The sequence below is a fragment of the Balearica regulorum genome, chromosome 14, assembly GCF_011004875.1.
Source record: "Balearica regulorum gibbericeps isolate bBalReg1 chromosome 14, bBalReg1.pri, whole genome shotgun sequence".
NCBI lineage: Eukaryota > Metazoa > Chordata > Aves > Gruiformes > Gruidae > Balearica > Balearica regulorum.
In genome coordinates this window covers 16,999,312-17,015,810 of record NC_046197.1, presented here as the reverse complement: position 1 = coordinate 17,015,810, position 16,499 = coordinate 16,999,312, and the positions used below count along the sequence as shown (strand labels likewise).

The window sequence follows — 16,499 nt, the reverse complement described above, 5'->3', positions numbered from 1 at the left end:
AAAAAAAATTCCCATAACCTAGTGAGGATAAATTGGCTCATTGTTATATTGAAAATATGATCACCTTAGGGCTTGACTCCACAAAAGAAACTGGCTTCACTGCCATGCAGCAGTCCAAATGTCCCATTATCAAATAAAGCCTTCCATGCCTTGGATACATATTCCATGAACAGCACTTCAGGCACTGGAAGTCATGTTTAGGGAATGCCCTTAAGGTTTTCTTCTCCTTTTTCAGACAGGATAAGTTTGACAGCTAGTAAAACTACCCTTTAAAATCCAAAAATAGCCTCCCAAAAATCCAGGAAAATAAAGTGATCAGAGGAAATATTCTCTGCTGTGATGTAACAGTGATGATGATATTGCCGCTACATTATCTCCTCAGCTGGGCAGCTTGAATTCTTCAACCATTAATGGACACAAATATTAAAATGCTGCCATGGCTAATTCATTTAAGCCTCTCTTCTGTTCTGGCTGAAGGATTTGTGTGGCCAAAGGAGCAAATCAGCAGAAATTCTTTTATCCTTGTACACGCAGACTACAGAAAAAGGGCTTCCAAGTTGCCTGTTAAACAGGCTACTCTCTTTAATACTCTCTAGGAGTATGTAATACAGTAACTTAGCATTGGTATTTAGAATTAAAATTGGGCTTATTTTGAAAACAATTTTTTCTGTCTGAACTCTTGAGAGTATATAAATCTTCTGTAGTAAATAGCTTTCACTGCATATTCAGTCATCCTATTGAACTACTTTGTGTGTCTTACCTGCATCCCTGTTAGCTCTGAGTCTTTTTTTTTTTTTTTTTTTTTTTTTTTTTTACTTTCTGTATTTCTTGCCATAAAATCCAACTGGTTTTCATCACAAATTCTGCCAATGTCGTAAAGTCACCAAACTGTCGTGACTACGATGCAAGCCTGACAACTATAAAGAAGATGCCAAACCATTCCTGTTGCTGACATGCTTGACTATCAAAGACACCTCCCAGGAGTTGCTTCTGTTTGAGTGGTTTGGGCCTTTTTTTTAAAGGCGACATCTAGAAGATTTACTCTGAAGCAACTTTGTCTCATCTTCATTTATTGTGTGTTTTAACTAGCAATTGCTCCTGTCCCAGCCATTGGCAATTATGGCATCTTGTTGGTGTTTCAAGTGCATCAAGTGCTTTTCAACAAATTTTGCCCATGTTCTCTCCCACTGCCTGGGGAAGGCAGGGGTTCATTTCTTTCTCAGTGCTGTGCCACAGAGGCAATTACTTGTCACGTTGCATATTTGTAGTTGCTTTTTCCTAATTTTTTTTTTTAATTGAAAGCTATTCCAGTGTCATGGTGATTGGTAATCCCTTTAGCATCCAGTCCTAGCAAGAGGGTACATGTCTGCTTAAACTTTATGCAATACCAAGGAGATGCTTATAGCACTACTATTGTTCTTTGCTGTATACAGTACACTGTAAATCTGTGAGTATATTATTACAGTAATCTGTAGAACATCATTGCCTCTCTACAGTTTCTTCTAAAAGCTCTGTTTCATTGTTTGGGGGTTTTTTGGGTTTTGTTTTTTGTTTTTTTTTTTTTTGACAAAAGACAAATTTTGGTAAATGAGGTGAAAATACTTTAGGCAGAGCGTTTAAACTAAATGGTATATTTTAATGTCAGTAAAGATCAGGGGTTTCTGATATCTTTTATGAACAGAATACAACGGCTTCCCTCAAATTCACTGTTAGTTTTCACCAGATGATGTGATCCCTCTTTTTTGCTTTTAAGTCACTAAAATCAGGTTTTCTTCCATATGCAGTGCTGTTGGCAAGTATTATTTCTGGCACTGCACCGCTGGCATGTTCCAGTATTGACTGTGCAAACGCAAAACGGTGGACGTTTGAGTGTGGGCAAATACCGCACCGCTTTGCATTTGTATGTACGCATTCGCATCTGGCTCTGCATCAGCTGCTTTGTGAACATGTAAGGATATGTTGGGCAAACAAAAGGATTCTTGCTAAGTTTGTAAACAAAAGACGGAGAGCAGCCACTACATTGGGGGGGGAGTTTTCTGAAATTGTATATTGGCCATCTAGGCACCTAGGCAGGCAGGCGGTATACTTGTACACACCAGCGTTTTCATCCATCCTGGCTGTTTGATTTTTGCCTCTTCCTGAGAGCACAGCAGGGCGTTAGGTGGGAGACAGGGTTTGGGCTTGCAGTTGGTGGCCTGGCAAAGCAGCATCAAAGCATTTCACTAATGATTTGGGGCTGCCGTTCAACGCTATCAGTAACGTTCGTACCAAGGATTGCTCTTTCCATGCTTTGAAATGTTAGCTGAGGTGAAAACAAATGAGATGATACTGCAGAAATATGACTGGCTGATAAAATGCAGGTGAAACTTGGGTGTCAATAAATGCATAGTAATTCACATGAAGATAAATAACCAAATATACATATTGCAGGCTCTCATTTAGCTGCTTGATCTCAGAATAATTCTGGCTGTTTCTCAGAAGACAGTGCCAGGCACAAATGCAAATAAAGCGTTTAAAAAAGGAATTGAGAACAGGCACAACACATTATTATGTTCCTCTGTAAATGCCTGGACTTCTCATTGCCTTCAGTTATCATCGCTTCATCTCAAAGCTGACCTGGCAGAACTAGGAAATGCTCAGAGAAGGGCAGTAATGGCCGTCAGAGATGTGGAACCTGCAAGGAAGCACAGAATTAACTAGAACACTTCAGCACGATTTTACATGAAATCATGACTGATATTGGAGAAAGAAATGTTGTACTTCATCACACAAGATCTAATGAAATTATAAGTCAATGGTTTCAAAACAAATAAAGTATTTTTATTTTTTCAGTTCAAAATAAAATTGTGAAATTCACCGCAGCACAGTCTTGTGCAGGCCGAAGATATAAATGGGATTTATATAAATCCACGGAGAATGGATCCACTGCGGGCTGGTAAACCTCTAGCATGCTGAGTCCCTAAGCCAGTGATGTCCAGAAGCTGGGATGACTGGTGTAGTTCAGCAGGACTGATTTATTCTGTTTCTAGTTTGCTCTTTCTTTTACTCCTTTCTAGTTTTCTTTCTTTTAAGGGGTCTGTAACTTGGGAGGTTTCTAGGCTGAGGGACCGCAGGGCTGAACTAACATGATGCTTGGATTCTTATGCAAAATTGGAGGCATCCATATCTTTAGATAAAGCAAGCTGATGATGGAGCTAAGTACTCCTCCTCATCAACGTACTGCTCTTTCAGAAAAGAGCATGTTCCTTTTCCATTTCAATTTTGACTTGGTTTGAAACTTCTATTTAAACAGGTCCTGGTTATTCCTTATATCATTGCTTGGCATTTTTAGTGTCTAGCCCTTCAAAGTTCAGTTTCAGACCTAAAGCAAAAGTAAGAGTGCAGAACTTGATCTGGAATGATGCTCAGCAGAGCTTGAGCAATGTGGAGAACTTTGATGTGTTCTCTTCTTACGAAAACTTCAAGAAATCTTTAAGGATTCAATTCCAGGAAAGTAATATAAAATACTTTTTTAGTCGTTCTTTTAAATGACGTTTTAGTCATTCCTGCCTGGGTAATAAAATCTTCCATTCACAAAGACTATATGCAAAATAACAAAAGCATTATCATCTTGCTGGTTTGCGCTGTTTGATAATCCTTGGTCTGTTATGCTCTTTGTTCTAGTGCTTTCTCAGAGATTGCATCTTGCAAGAAAGCATTTTGCTTATGTTAATATAGTGCTGGTGATTTTGGGAACTGACTGTGCCCATCCACCTCGATTATAAGGGATTAGGATTCTCTGAAGGCAGCTATCTGCAGAGCAGCAGAGGAAATGTTATTGGCCCAGCAGAAATATGGGCTATGTGGCATATTCTGAGGACCATTACTATAATGCGGTGTTATGCCCAGATGTCTCTAGAGATGCTCTGTAACTGATGCTGTGAGTAAATAAAAGAGTGAAATGGAATCATAGATCCTTGCTCAGTTAACATGTTGGGTTAATGGGCGGTACCAGCATCCTCAGGAAGTCAGTGTGGCAGACTTTCCTGAGGTTTTCTGTCTGAACAGCTTTTCCTCAAAACCAACTTTATTTTTTGATTAGTGAAATTTTCTTCATGAAGAAAGGCATTGTAGACCTAGAGGTGAGAATTTCCTGCTGAAATTGAGGAGAGTGATCCAAGCCAAGGCACTCAATAATACAAGCGTCATGGGGGAGGTGGGGTGGGGAATGTAACAGTAAGCCACCATGTTTAAGTTTACTGCTTGATTTAGATAGAGGCTCAGGATTTTTTAACCTGGTCTCTCAGTTCCACCAAATACACAGTAGCCTTCAGCCCCTCAACTAATTTGTTGAGGACTAGTCAAAGGAATCTCCTCTCTTTCATCTTCCAGTGGAAAGTAGTCAAAGGTGCTGGTTTCCAACACAAAAGTAAACAGGGAAGTGTTGGAAATGATGAGAAGTCCATGCCCAGATTTTGTGTTACAAAGGATTTAAGTGTCACCTGAACTATCACAATAGGAGACACGAGGTACTGAGTACTCTGATGAATCTCAAGTTGAAATAGCTTCATATATGGGAGCTGTACTACTTGAAAAATCTTACGGCTCTTTAGGCATTAAACCTTTCTGATTCTTTTCTGAACTGTCTTCAAAACTTGTCTCCACTGTTGATCTGGGTTATTTCTTCTGTTTGCAGAAGTGCTAAAGTTGAAGGGGATGAAGGTGTTTGGCTGTGCTGTGTGGTGGGTTTTCTGTTCTTGTTTTGTTTTTCCAGATAACAAACTAATTCTTCTGAGCCATGGTATTCTTCAGTCACATCAATAATTCAGTGCTTGTAGATGACAAAATTTGAACACAGATGTGTCCAGTATTTACTCAGTCCTCATACCCTGTTTCTAGCAGTTGTTCCTACCGTCTTTTTGGATTTGCATAACTTTGTTATATTTCTGGAAACTTTAGAAACTCCCTAATGCAAATGTTTTGGAATATGCCCACTCTCTCCCATATTATAAAACTTTGTAAAGAGAAATTGCTGTTTCCTCTATTTAATAGCTCTATTTAATATTCTGACAATACAGAGCACTTCCATAGTATATTGCAGTCAGAGTTTTCAAAGCTCTTTAAAGTACTGATGAATTAAGCTTATGAGGTAAGTAAGCCCTGTAAAGAGCGCTATGTAATTAGTTAATGTTTTTTGTCAGCAACACATTAAGAAGAATAACTCTGTAGCTGTCAGTTTTACAGGAAGTTTAATTAAGCTAGTTAATAAAGCAATTACTTGAACATGACGATGACTGCACTTAACTAATCAGAAATGAAAATAAGGATGATCTAAAATTACAAAACATACTACCTCAATGACTAATGGTCCCTTCAAAGATGGAAAGGTACATTGGTATAATTATTATGCTTCTAATTAGGTACATTGTTGTTCTGCAAATTTTAATTAAATCATTGCAAACTAATTAAGTCCATGATCATGTCTTGTTTTGTTTGAAAATGGAAAAATCACCTCCTGTTGTCATAACATTAAGTAACAAATTTGATATTAAGGGATGTGCAAGAGAAATAATTTTCCAACATTCTTGAAACAGGAGGAAAAAATAATGATCAAAAAACCAAGACAGTATTAGTTAAATGTGTGCAATGTGAGGGCTGCTACATTTAATTAGGAGGCATCTGTATTCAGAAGCACAATTACAAATACTTGTTAAAGTGTCCAGGTGTTGAGTATTTAGTGCAACATGGTTTTGTTTTTCATAATCCAGCTATCAGCTGGATTACCTGGCCTCTAGGTGTGGGGTGCTGTCACCCAGCTGTGGTTTAGCACAGCTTTCCCTGTCTGTGGTTTGTCCACAAGATGACTCTGTCTTTCCTGGTGGAAAACCAGGTACTTGTCCTGTCCTCAGTTAGTTGAAGGGTTGGATTAAATTCTGTGTTAACTTTGAGCTTTGGTTTGGTTTTGAAAGGGAAAATTCAGGAAATGGGGGGGAGAAGGGGGGGAATAGACAGGAAGAGTAAGACAAGATAGGATATGGTTAAAGAAATCCACGGAGAAGAAAATTAAGTCATCCTCATGTATTTGCTCCCTGTACCAAGTTTAAAGATTGTTGGTGGGAGGTACAAAATAAACTTTTATTTCCTCTCTACCTCCCCTTTTTCTTCATCATCTTGTTTTAATCAATGAACTCAATTCTTTTCTCTGAATTCAGAGTCTAGGCCTGATGTAGCCTATCGTGGCTTGAGCCTGTATGTGGTGGATCTGGTGCGTTACCCAATTCTTCCACTGACCTATGTTGCGGTGTTGGGCAATTCGTGTTTTCCTCATTCGTAGTTTGGAAAGATCTGGACTCTCTCCCTTAATAAAATACTCACAGAGCTACTCTGAAGTCATGATGAAAAAAACTTGCATGATTTAGTGGTTGCAGGGGTGTGATGCTGTTGTTCGTGTTATATCAAATGTGTTTGTATAAGACCACAACAGCACCATTGCTGAGTTTCCAGGAGTTTTCTGATCAAGGTGGTGAGGATTTTTAATGGAGTGTTCAAATATCTTTTTGTGGAAATTAATAGGTTTCATGGGATGTGACTGTTCTGATGGAGTTTTCTACAGGGAAAAATATTTTGTGACATCATTACTACTTCCTTATTCCAGTAGTAGGTTTTCAATTTTCATTCCTATTTCATTATTTGATTCATTTTGTTGCAGAGGGTTCCCTAACTGTAGCAATACATCTGGCATGAGGCTTTCAGCATTACTGACTTTATTCTCACAAATAACAGCAGGGAAACTCCAGAGGAGTGTAGGAGAACTAGAATTTGCCTAATGACGAGTACCTTTGTCGATCACTCGTTTGACTCGGACACATCTGCCTACTGTATTCCCCGCAAGGTAGATGTTCCCTCAGCCTGTAGTCTGGGCCAGTGAGACTCGAGTCCTATGATGCAAAAGCTACGTGAAGCTGTATTGTTAATCAAGTCCCAGATAATAAATTTTGCCTCTCAGAGGCAAAACACGCAGAGATCTGTGCTGTGCCTACCGCAGCTGCACAGTTTGTTTGGCTTGAAGCATGAGGTGAGCAGTGCTGTTTATCCTAAGGACATCCTTTTGTTTATATGTTGGGTTTTTTCTCTGCGTGGTCTCAAGGAATGAGCAGAGAATTGGGAATAAGGTAGAGCTCAGTTCTCGTGTATTTTGTAATCCGTGCCAATGTCTTAAGATGGTTATGTCTAAGGGGTATTTTTGCATATACTCAAAGAATGACATTTATCTTTTGGTCAATTAATGCACTTTAAAAATGGCTTTTAGTTCTTTCCAGTGCTGCCTCAGGGGGGTGTTTTGGCCACAAAAAAACCAATCCAGGACAAAGATCTGTGCCTTCCTCTGGTTCGGGTAACCTTTGTTAAACTCCGAGGGAGCTGGAAAACACAACTCCTGCATGCTGCTCAAATAACCATACAATTCAGCAAATTCCTGAGCTTCCTTTTGAATCCCATTTAGTTTTATGTTTAAATGGAGAAGCTTTTGCTTTTCAGTGGTGTCACATAGTAACTTCAAAGTCCCAAACTGTCCTCTACCAATTTTATATCCTAACTGGAAAAACTAGGTGTGCGTAACCACTGATCTGTGCCTTGTGGCTACTTCTGTGACAGCTTCCCAGCTAAACCCCGTGAATATGTTTGTGTTTGCAAGGTTTTTTTCACCTAGCATGGTATGAATTGTGAGAACAGCTAAAATAGAGGCTTCTGTAGTGAATCAACAGATAGAGGAAAAACCGAAGAGCTCTGGGCAGTTTTTACATGGTAATGGCTGCTTTGTCACATTGCCAGGTTTGAGATGCTGTGTATTAATGAGAAGTGCTGTGGTCCAAGACATGATGTTCTTTCAGAGACTGCTTGTTGCTATCCCTTTGGTCTTTGGAGAAGGAACCTTCATTAACACAGTTTCTGCAAACACAGATTGGCCAAAAACCAAAAAAAACCCTGAAAAAACCCCAAAACCAACAAAACAAAAACACCCCACAAACAAACAAGAAATCTTTTTAATCGCATGAAGATTCCTCTTATACAGAGAATACTGATTGGTTTTGTGGGAAACTGGCTACTTAAAGCTCTGGTAAAGGCACTGGTCAGTGTTGGAAAGAGAAGGGGGTTGCTTTGGTTCTGCTGGAGGCTGGTGATCTCTCACACCCTGAATAAAGACAGGGACAGAGAAATATTGGAGGCGTTTCTGGGGACAGAGTTAGATGGCTCACAACCTGGTTTTGTTCTTTCTTGGTATAATTCCTTTTAAGAGAGATTAGTTAAAATTCCTACCGCTTTGACTTTTACTGGAACCAGTGAGGAAAAGGTCTTGACAGAAAGCAAAAATTATCCAAAGTTGTACCTCCAAGTTTTAACAACTACAGGTTAAGCAAGTTGGTTCTAATTGGGGTACGGCAATGTTTATCTCCTTTCTGTAACCTTGCCTAGCAGGGAAAGAATATTTTAGTTGTTTCTCCTTATTCTAACATTGTTCCGTCCAAAACATTTGGCTTGCAGAGACTGGGTTCTTGCGATTAAACATATTTTGTCAGCTTCTAAATATGTATTTTTTTTCTTTAATTCCTGATTCTGTTATTTCACCACAGTTAAGACTTGTCAAAGTTGAATATTTTAATTGCCAAGTTAAGCCCACAGAATCTGGGGAAAGTGGAAAATTGCAATTAAAATATCTCTATTAGGTGGGTTGCTGCAAGTGGTAATTCATTCTTCATGTTATTTTGGTAACTCGAGTATACTGAAAACACTGCTCTAAGCTCCCTAAAAAGCCTTCTCGATATGTAGCTGCAGGAGCGATGTATAAATACCATGCTGGGAAAAGCAGTACGAGAACCTGTGCAGAATAAAACAACCTTTCAGATTTCCAACAAACACTCACCATCACTGAGTGACAGGAAGAGATGAAGTTTCAGGCAGCATAAGTTCCTTCTCTCGCATCCAACTCCCTTAAACTCTTTACAAGCCAGTTTTCCCAAATGGCCTCTGGTAATGCTCGTACAGCTCTGTGAACCAACTGAAAGAGCTCATCTTTTTGGTGCTGCAGAAGTGAAGGGGTTTCTGCTCGTTGCCTTGAGTCTCACCAGCACTCCTTCAGAACAATAAACTTGAAATAAGTCAAACAATAATAGTACACTGTTGTGGGGATTCTATGGTTTGGAGGTTTTTAAGTGAGTTTGTTTAAATTGACTAGAATTCCATTGATTAGGATTCACTCAAATGTATTTTCCTTAACTTGGATATATTGTTTCATGTTTACACACTCAGAGCCTCTAGAACTCTTAGTAATTAGACCTGCTGTATGATAATGCAGTTTCTCATGCTTACATGTCACCTTGTTACCAGATTACCCCCAAAAAAACCAAAAAACCTGTGGAGGATGGTGTATGTGGATGAGTCATACGTGTCTAAAATACTCTTTGCCAAGGTATTGACAAACAGCAATGAATATTTGGGGATTTTGTTATGGCAGTTTTTAGCACGCTAAAATAATTTTAATCTAAATCACGTTTCATTCTGGTTTTGGTATTTTGTGGATTTTTGGTTGGTGTTGGGATTTTGTTTGTTTTGTTTTTTAAAAGTTTGGGGAGACTGACTTTCTTTACATAACAAAGACCAGTTCTGAGGAAGGGCAACTCACTGCAGGAAATTTTTGCTTCCTATGACTTCTGATTTTCCCACATGGGCCTTTTTTTGGAGGAATGGAATATTTTTTTGAGGAATGAAATAATGTTTAGAATGTCACTGATTTTTCTCCTTCCCACTTATGAGCTCCTACAGTATTGAAGGTGGCAATGTTTTTATTTAGGCACCCAGGTAACTACTGCCAATAATTAGAAGTCTGAATATGTAACATTCCACTGTTGGCTGCCTCAGTATTCCAAAAATTCAGAAAAACAACCTTTTTCTAGGGCGTATTTTTAAATACATGTGCTGAAGTCTTACCGAATTAAATGAGACTGCAAATCATTAATGTCTTGAAAAGCGAACTTATGTGCTCATCTTTAGGCTGGAAGATGTAGGCCTATCAGCCATGTTTTACACAGTAAACGAACATCTTGGTTAGTTGTCTAGATCACTCCAAAAGGGTTTTGTTTTTCCTGGTGTTGGTTGTTCAGTGGCTGAATATTTTTTTTAACTTTTTTTTTTAATTCTCATTACCACATTGCATTAGACTTATAGAAAGTATTTGTTGCTGAAACGCATCACCAGTGATGACTTGCTTGGGCACGTTACCCCAAAGGAGAGAATGTTAGGTGCTGCTAGGAGAAAAGCATAACTTGAGGCTTTTTCTTTTTGCATGTGTGGAAGAAGCCTGCGCTGAATGACAGAAGACGATGTACTTTTTATTAATAAAAGCTTCTACATTAAAATTACAGCAGGTGCACAGGGAGAAAGAAGAAGCAGTGAGTAGACTGTGCTTGTGTACTTTGAATTACTGTGTCAGTAGTGATGGATGGAGCAAACAATAAAATTTGACCTGTCACACTATGCTTATGAGGCTAGAAGCCTTAAGGCATTTGTAATTGCTTTCAGCCAGCAATGTTAATGAAGGTGGATTGGAAAATTAGATTATTTGAATGATACAGACTGTTTTACATCTTTCGTATTCAAAAGAAAAGGCTAGAAACTCAAAGGGACTGAAGCCGTAAGGCTCGTTCTTTGTAAACCGTCTCTTGTCCCTTTCTAATAAAGCAGGCAAAGGAATAGTTTTTAGATAACAGGTTCATACTGTGTAGAATATGAGTTATTTAAAATGATTCTGTGGGGCATAGTTTTTTAACAGTGTGTGGGAGGTGCAATGCACATAGTTTCCATTAACAATAATGGGGTTTATGTGTGTATCTTTATATTATGCATCATGCTCAAATGTGCCCCTATAGAATAATTGGACTAGAAAACGTATCTTGGGGTTGACATTACTCAATGAGTTGTCAGTATGGCATGAAGTGCACAAGTGAACACATTTTTCACATTTGAAAAAAAATCTGTGCAGTGTAGATGCACAACTAAGTTGGGGTTTAAATAGTCATGCACAAAGTAATTGTATCGTATTAAATGTATTTAGTTGGTGTTAGAAAGAAATCACATTGGTATTATACACATAATATTGAGGAGATATTGTGGTAGTTGTTGCAGGTAGAATGATATGAGTATTTTTCAATGAGAGCATTTTATAGAAAAACTGTCAGCTGAGCTCACAGCGTTTTCCTCAAAATCACTACTCTGAACTTTCACAGAATGTAAGGTAAAATTAAGGGGGAACCTGTCTGGGCTCTCAGAGTATCTGTACCCAGGGTTGGAAATGCCAGAACCTGCTCCCTTTACCATCAGGTACTCTGCAATAAGGTCTTACTCCATCCAGCCAAAGGAAACGGCAGAAGAGGGTTTGGGGGTGTGGAGAGGACCTGGGAGCATTGCAGTCATCAGCTGCAGAGGGGCTTTGGAACTCATGGTCTTGGCATAGAGTCTGTGGAGGGAGGAAGAAGATTGCTGAGAATATTCTAGTGGAGAGGGGAAGTTTGTAGGGGATGCAAATTTAGAGACAAATTGGGGCGTAGTTTCACTGTTTGCAGAACAACTTACACATGCTGGGCCTGTGTCCAGTCACTGGCAGTTAGATGATACAAGTGGAGCTCTGATTCACTGAGGGTTTTCTTCCCAGTGGTAATACTACACGAAACAGAAATGGAGAGCTCAGCCAGTTGCATTTCTACTCATCCGTGATATTTTCTTCATAAATAGAGGAAAGCAGAGAAGAGAGTTTAACAGCTATGTAGTTAACCCAATAATTCTGTTTCCATATGCTTCGGACTGTTCTTCAATGGTTACCTACTTTTCTTTTACCCATTTTAATGTGTTACATATAGAAATAAATATGTAGGAAGAAAGCATCAGAGTAAAAAATATAACACTCTTCTAGGTTGCTGTAATGTAATCCTAGTAAAAGTAGTTTCTGCTGCAAATATACTTTTTTTTTTTTTTCCCCTAGAAGAAAATGATTTATATTTTGTTCCAAGTGTATGGCAGTGGAAGATATTTTCTTGTTAATGCAAGTTTTGGCTTCCATTGTTGTTACCTGTTCAAATTGAGAAGAGAATGTGAAGTGGGTCGTTTTAGGTCTAGCTAGCTGTACTCACTTTTTCTTGCAGGAGATCTTAATGAAAAGGTAAGGAAATAAAGGAGAAAGGGAAGTTTCCTAGTGTAGATTTCAGTAATGCTGGTTGAGAGTTCTTGGTATGAATTTCTGCAGATTGATAGAGCAGACACCTCAAAAGACTTTTAGTAACCTGCATTGTCAGGTCAAAAAAGACTTTTCTTAAAATGAGTTATTTGAGGGGAGAAAGAGTGCCAAAAAAACGTTTCTTTTGAAGAAAAGTTTCCTCTGGTAGCATGGAGAGGGTAAAGAGCCTTTAAAAACTTGAGCAGTTGAATGGGGATGGTGATGGCTTTCTTCAGTCAGTGGCATAGACATCGCACTGTGTTCATTTGCATTTCATGATGCGAGTGAGTTCAAAAATGCAAGAAATTATTAAAAGAAAAGCAGAAGCTTTCAGAGGGAAGATGACACTGTTATTCAAGCTGTCTCTTCCAATTCCTGTGTAGGAAAGAAAAGACAAGAAAACCTTATAGGATGTACATCTAACCGGGGGTTCTGCGCAGCCTTGCCAAGTTCACCCTGCAGGACCTCTGCAAATAGATCTCCTGTCCTGGGGCAGTACGTGGCAGCATCATGCAAATCCTCCCCATTTGATTGCGTGTCTTCTGCAGATTGCATCCACCCCTGCGGAGCTCTGGGATGGTGAACTGGAACTGCTGAGAGGACTCAGTCGGCAGGGGAATATTTCTGTCCTACTCTTGCATGTCTGTCTGTGGCCGTGCACCACATGGTTCTTGAAAACTGGCCTGCAGTCTTAATATTTTGTATTGAGACACAGAATTTATTTTCCTACAGACATGTAATCACATCACATAATTGCATTTTGTCTGCCACCACGTACTGTTTTGGCTTTAGGTGAATCTTTGTTGGGTTTTTTTTATCCTCTGTACTACATTTGGGCTGCTTCTAGTTCTAGTTTGGGCTGTTTCTAACACTGAAGTGTTAGATTGGTCCGGCTAACTGGAGAGATGGAATCTGGCTTTTTTTTTTGTTAGCTGAGTAGCTGTGTCCTTCTCTCCCATGTGATAAAGTGCATCACTTCCACAGCTTTCTCTCACCTCCCTGGCTTAGGATGACACAGCATAATGTCCTGCAAAAATCTCTGTTTCTGTTATGGCTGTAAATGCTTTGAAGCAACACTCTTCCTCCTGCATGCTCAAAGTAGAAACAGATTTGAAGACTTGAAGTCCATCCTCAACCCTTTAGTCATGTTCAGATATGACTTAAAGTATACTTTACCTTCAACCCTTGGGTTACGATTCAGTGCATAAATAACAACTTGCAAGACTTCTTGACCCAGATCATAATCAACAGCCTACTCTGTTTTTGTGGGTAACCTTTTTTGTTTTGACCTAGTTATAATAGAGTTGTAAATGGAAGATCACAAATAAAAATGGCATAAATTGTTATTACTTCTTGTAGCTGCTTCTCTGAGTAACAAATAGAATTAATCAATGGGATTAATTATCTGTGGAAATGACATCATTACAAGGCAAAAGCAACACCAGGACTATCTATAAATTTCAGGCAGAATAAAGATATAAAACTGAACTCTGCAGAAAGTACAAAATAATTAATTTCATTCGCAGGGGTTCTTATCGGGGACTGTGGACGCACTGTTTGAAAAAACCTGTCTTATTTAATACAAATTAGATTAGATAAAGTGCTAAAAGCCTCCTGTAGATCAAGGCTTCAACTTGTTAATGGACTTTTTTTCCCTCTTAACTTCATATTTCAAGTTATTTCGGGAATATCTTGCCTTTTGCACAAATGAAAGCTACTTGCTAGAAATTCCAATTTTAAAATCTTTGTGTCTAACGTTCTCGAGAGAGGTATGTCAAAGAGGCACCTGCCACCCAGGGGGGCTAAATGCTGTTAAGATACAGTGTGAAGCTTGAAGATTGAAGACATTTACAGATCATATGTAGCCAATTTAAATTGCAGGGAGACTGAAATGAAAGGCTGTTTCAGTTGATACATTGCACTAGGCTGGAACGTGGTCTGTTTTGTGCCGGATGCCAAACCTGGGACCGTAGGATGCACGTCGTGACTAAATTCTGCTGAAGTTGGTATCAAAAGCCTTTCGGTTCAAACAAACAGTAGAAAATAACCAGCAAAGGCCTCTGCATGGAAAATGAAACAGGAATGCTAGCCTGTACAAAGACCTCTCTGTATTTTCAAAACTGAAATCTGTCATCGTACCACCTGTATAGGAGTGTTAGTATCAGAAGTGTGTTTTATTACTTAAATATATCTTGCACAGGCACCACTGAGCAAAGAAAACCCTTTTGAGTTATATAACTCTTTGATGGGATGCCATAAGGTCTTTCATTTTAAGCCAGTAAATTCCAGAGCAGTAATTTAAAGACTACACTTTTCCTTAAATCTAAAAGCATGTTCTAAATCTTGCTGTGTTTAGTTTGAACACTTAACTGATATTCCGGATTCTTTATTTCCAGACCGAGAGTTCCATCACCTGTAGGCTCTGACATACCTGTTGCCTACTGTAAGACAACTTGCCCAGGAGAAGGCCCTGGGAGGCAAAGACTGCGGTCAGCCTAAATAGGAATATGGGCTAAATAGAAAATTGGGTGAAGGCTTGTGCTCCTGTAGGACACACCACTGGTGGTGGCAAGGGAGATGTCAACGCTAATACCTGCAGGCTGTGTACTTTCAGTGGGAAGTTAGTTCTACCTGCAAGCTGTCAGTATTAGTAATTCTACAAACTTTAACCAGTTACTTTTGCCAGAGCCTGGGATTGCCATTTCATCTGTGCACCCGAGGTGGGGCGATGCTGTGCACCCTTCCAGAAAAGAAGACACAATCAACCTTTTGGGTCGTCACATGCAAATTTTGTTCATGCTTTTGATAAAGCTATCCTGTAGATGCTGGTGCTTAACACAGGAGTTAGGTGTGGGACACTTTCAAAGATGTTTGTCTACTTTCTTTTCAGCAGTAATTTTAGTTGTGGGAGACACTGAATCCAGTCTTGCAGCTCTAAGTGTTCCTACTGATGCCAAAGATACGGGCTGCAGGTGAGGGCAGTAACTGTTATTGTGTTCACTTATCTATTTCTTAGGACTATACAGAGTCTATAAAAAGAAAAAGAAGCTGTTCCTTGGGAAATGGAAAGGGCCTGTAAAGATTAATTCAGAATGTCTTTATGAAGCAAGAATATTATGAGCTCATATGGTCATACACAGAGATAGCTTTTGCTGTCAAATACAGTGAAATATTAGATAAATATTAGATTAATAAAATGAATAATATATAAATTGATGACTGTGACTACAGGTTAGGATTAAGCAGAAGACATTTGAATTCAGTCTGCAGCAAACAGCTTCTGTCTGTGCTAAAGGCTCACAGCATCAAAAAAATTAGTAACTAGAAATGTTCCTCACTGTTGTTTAAATACGAGGAAAGGTTGTCAGGATTTTTGGGGCACAAAGGCCATTGGTTGGGCCAAAAAATGAGGGTCCCAAAGTGCCCGATACCCCACTGCGAGGGTAATGCCGTGATCCCAGGGCTATTTGCCACAGGTTTGTTCTGTTATGTTGAAATACAGCCTAATGCCTGATAAGAAGTTCGTTGGGGTTTTTTATAATCAGCTTTCTCAGATTAGTGCAATAATAGAAAAGTATGAATAATATATGGTTTTAGATGATATGATATCTGCAATTCAGGAATGAAAGGATGAAAAACTCTTGTAGATTTACAGGTGAGAGCGAATCCTGTTTTCTACTGTGATAAATTTGGTGTTATTGTTATCTAAATATCAGCTCACTTTCTTCTGTTTGTTGATTCTGTATATTTTTTATAAGAGTATTTTTCAGGCCTAAATCATGACTGGAAAATAGTAGGAGGTTATTTTTAAGCAACACCTAGGCTAACCTGTGACTAAAGAACAGTGCCTGTATTGGTTGGAAAAATCAAATTAGAAGAACTATTCACTTATCTCCTTGTGGTAACCCTGCAGGTTGATGCAACAGCATATTTGAATGATTAGTCAGCAATAGTTTCCTTGTATTTCAACCTTAAATCTTCTCAGTCATTCTGGTCTTCTATTAGTTTAACTTACAGTATTTCTTTTCCGTAAGTAGTTAGCTACTGGAAAGTTATTTCTTCTCCTTATATCTATCCTAAAAAATGATTTAAAATCTAGTATTTGTTGTTATTTTCATTAATCAGAAGCCTTTTAATTAATGTTTTTTATTTTGATGCACTGTCATAAAATTTTCAGTGTTGTTAGTGGAAGAATGAGACCCCATGCAGCACAGAGTGTGAAAGCTTTGAATAAGCCTGGTGACTTCCAAATAACTGC

At 38.8% G+C, this 16,499-nt stretch overlaps 1 protein-coding gene across 1 annotated transcript in view; it reads left to right on the top strand.

The window, feature by feature from the left end:
- The window catches only part of SPOCK1 (SPARC (osteonectin), cwcv and kazal like domains proteoglycan 1), a 315,620-nt gene that overhangs the window by 215,123 nt on the left and 83,998 nt on the right, over positions 1-16,499 (top strand). The gene's annotated exons all lie outside the window — the stretch shown is intronic.